This window comes from Nuphar pumila, unplaced genomic scaffold, assembly GCF_984573655.1.
Source record: "Nuphar pumila unplaced genomic scaffold, dmNupPumi1.hap1.1 HAP1_SCAFFOLD_2073, whole genome shotgun sequence".
In the NCBI taxonomy this organism is placed as follows: Eukaryota; Viridiplantae; Streptophyta; class Magnoliopsida; order Nymphaeales; family Nymphaeaceae; genus Nuphar; species Nuphar pumila.
In genome coordinates this window covers 1-3,983 of record NW_028323838.1, presented here as the reverse complement: position 1 = coordinate 3,983, position 3,983 = coordinate 1, and the positions used below count along the sequence as shown (strand labels likewise).

General features: G+C 52.6%; 1 pseudogene; it reads right to left on the bottom strand.

Moving 5' to 3' along the window:
* LOC149808864 (cycloartenol-C-24-methyltransferase 1-like) lies at positions 1 to 3,591 on the bottom strand (annotated as a pseudogene).
* Between the last annotated feature and the right edge of the window lie 392 nt (positions 3,592 to 3,983).

Here is a 3,983-nt window from a genome sequence, read left to right as displayed (position 1 = left end):
TCAAAACTCCCTCCCAAACATTTTCGCGATGGAGAAAGGCAACAAGATGGGTGCCCTTGTCCGCTGCTGGATAGGCTGCGAGAAGCAGACCGCATCCTGGGGTTCATCGTGTGCCAATGTCGGCTCTTGAGAGTGAACACGCTTTCTCCAGCCGGCGGTGCATTTCAAACGTAATCTCTCAGCCAATACGCTGTATTTGTTTGTCAGTTTCCTGGTATGCCGTCATAAGATGAATCTCTCACACAACGAGCAGTGTCGATGAGAGCGCAAATGTGCGTCAATGATTCAAGCATTGTACGCATGCGCACCACTACTGCTGTCTTGCGATCCGCCGTTCCAGCTAGAACGCAGGACGGCTTCTACTATAATTGAATATCAGGACTGCAAGGTTCTACAAGGCAGTCCCTTGGGATGACCAGCAGCCGAAGACTGTGCAAGTGGCTTCCGCGCTACAAATAGGTACATGGGCGTAAAGATGCCGAGTTCCCACCGTCGCACAGGCCATCCGCTCCCTTCTCTAGGAACGAGCTTACAGATGATGTGCCCTTGGGTGCAATACCCACCTTCTCCAGGGCCCAAGCCAGGTTTTTCGTTACCATGCGACCTGAATGCACACAGTGTGCATGTCAACGAGAACAGAATGTGAGAGATACGTGTGTAACTTGTAGAAGATGTCATGCATCAAGGCAAGCGAAACAGCACGCTATTTAGGGGACGCTGCCCATGCTGACGTCAACCACAAAGACGTGTGACGGCATCGTGTAGAGGGCTCGACAGAACGGGAATAGTGCCCATTATCAGCTTGACAGTAGGTCGGGTCAAACGGCCATTCAGCAGGCTTCTAGTGTGGAAGCAAAAGTGTCTTCACAGTATTTGACGCGTGAACGCTGCAAGATGGAGCACATTGTTTGCTACATGCTACATTGCACTTCCGGTATCTGGACAAGCACAACTTCCCCGATGTAGCATTGTTCAGCACAAAATCACGCAGGTAGCTCCGAACGCCCAGCCGAACCCCCCCGCGGCATCCAGTAGGGGCTACTTTATGCCGATCACCCACCGAAGAAGTCCAGCGACTCCCGGATATGACTGCCGATCCCTACCAAGTCGGCGACTGCTCTCCAGTGCATCGCACCAGTTCCTGTCCATGGCGCATCAGCAAACGCACGCACCGTATCTTGTCGTCTGAATCATCTCCAGTCGGATGGTGTCCGGGTCGATGGGGTTGTACCAGGCAACCTCTGCAGTGTCCACAAGGTCGGCTGTCTCGAGAAGCTCCAACCCAGCATCCCTCACAGCCTGGTCGACCTCCGCAGTACTACGGATGCCGGGAAGACCATTGCCCATCTCATCATCTGCTTGGCCTTTTGGTGTGATTCTGCGGTAGGGTTGTACGCAGCTGTCATGCACTGCAACACACACCCTACGAGTTTCACACCTTGCGCATACGCTGAACAGAATCAAGCCCACCATAACATCACAATTGACACCAGGGCTTGAACTTTTGGAGAACTGCGCACTGCAGAGTTTGGCTTTTGACACCCAAGACAGAGAAAGGCACATGCTTGACTCAACTCCTTTGTTGTCCTTTCTGAAAGGGGGTCCTTTCAGGAAGTGCAACACTTGGGCACAGGGCAGCGTGGATTGCTCTATGTAAAATACATGCAACAATTTCTCTGCGCGGCTATCTTGACCTAATGCTTGTATCCCTGCTGGAGCCATATTGAGTAAACACGCGTATGCCTGGTATCAAAAATGCTGAATACGATGATGCATTTGAAGTGTGTTCTGATGCAACGGATATGCAGCTCATGTTCTCACTCGTTGTAGAGCCCTGCCCATCGCTCGTGCTGGATGGCGTGCCATGAGGAGATGCAGTAGGGACTGGCACGCAATCAAGCAAGCCAGCCCAAGGCCAGGCTGTGAAGAGATGATGCACTTCTTGAGCGCTGGGCACATCCATGAGAATGACGGAGGCCAGGCCATGGCAGGCCAAGCCTCTGGCAAATACGACCGATGGACTCCTGCCTACCTTCACAGAGGTCGTCGAACTCCGGTTGTATTGGACAGAACGAGTTCAGCACGTCAATGTGTGGCGATGGGCCAATCTGCAGGCGGGGCGTACCCACTCATAGCAGACGAAGTAAGCCCCTGGTTTGATGCATCGCATGATCTCCCGGTAGCATGCGGCAGGGTCCGGGGCGTGGCAAGTTGCCTCGATGGCATATGCACCGTCAAAGCTGTTGTCCTCAATGGAAGCTTCATGAAATCGCTCTGCACGAACTTGCAACGGCTGGCCAGTTGCTTTCCGCAACGTGAGGTGATCTTCTCTGCTCGTGCTATCTGATGTGCATTGTTGTTGATGCCTGTAACTGAGGCTCCCGAAAAGCGGCAGATCTCGCGAGCAGGCCCCCCAACTCCACATCCCAGGTCCAGGATCTGCACATCAGGCCACACGTTCTCGGACAGTCTTCACATGCAAATCGAAGTTCGCAATGCAGCCGATCTGCTGTCTGCCTGCATGCCAACTCGTGACGCTGGCGTTGACAAGGATCAACCTCGCAAGTGTGGAAGAGCCTTATGTGAGGGCATGATTCTCAAGTCTTGGAGTTGCCAATGTTCCTGGATGCGGCAGTGTGGTAAAAAGATACATCATCATCATCATCATGCCAGCAGATGACGGTGCTGGACAGTGCGTGCAACGCGGTATCATCTGCACCAGACTAGCTGGAGACATTGGAATGCGGCCATTGATGCAGATGTGGAGAGCAGTGGATTGCTCACCGTTGAGGCTGCATATCACCTAGGATCTTGTGCTCATGTGCTGGCTGCCCAGTTTGCATAAACTATTAGTATCACCCTGTGACGCTTGGGGCCGCACAGTAACTATGTGCCAAACGCGTGGCGAGCCACTTGCATGTTGCGCCCACGCCAACAGGGTTGTACAGTGTGAAACGCCAGCTTTTCGGCGCATGCAAATGTACAGGCACGATCATCTGAGAGCAGCCGACTGTCGAGAGTACTATATACCTTGTCTCCCGGCTTGAAGCCCCCTTTGTGAGCAAGATAGTGCTCGTGCCGCTTAAGACTATCGGCGTGGGACTCCCCTGTCAACCTATGAGCAAAATGGAAGGATTCCCCCATCCAATCTCATAGAAACTCGTTGCAAGGTCGTAGTACTTGTTGACATGTCCATGTAACTCAGCTGCTTTGAATCATCCCATCCTCCTTTGTGATAATCCTCATATGCCTTAACCGAGTCTGCAACATTCTGGTTGACGCCTTTCCCACCGGTTTGCAGCGAATTGGCCTAGCTTGTCCATAGTATCGAATCCACCCTGACCTTGTCAACAAATCGAAACCCGTTTCGCTCCAGTATGAAGTGTCACGCGGGCACACTTGCTTAAGACCTTGTAAAGTAAACGCTTTTGACATCATGAGTGCGCATGAATTGCGGCTCGTCTCGAGGGTTTTGGCTTGGTCCTTGGATGCCTCAGAGTCGCGTGCTGAGTCAGGATCGAGGTTGGCGGGAGTGTCACACTTGCTGGAGCGCGGACAGAATTTCAAAATTCTCACATGCCCAGAACGCATCCCACTTCCAGGCAGGCCGTTGACCCCATATAATGCTCCACGGCTCCATTGGAAAGCACCCCCTTTTGTGGCTGAAACCGTCCTCAATCTGTTTCTGTCATACTGGACTCAAGCCCACAGTCGTAATCAATCAACATGCGTGAAGTTATCTCCATCCACATTGGCCAGGCCGGCATCCAGGTCGGAAACGCCTGCTGGGAGCTTTATTGCCTTGAGCATGGCATTCAACCTGATGGCCAGGTACGAGCTCGTCTCTGGGCATGTTCAGTGTGTCCACCCAGCAAACTCATTGGATGCTCAACATTATAAACTTTGTCGCAAATGCCGTGTATCGCCTCGAATGTGCAGCTTCTGCACGAAATGTATACTTCTGTTACCACGGGCCATCGCTG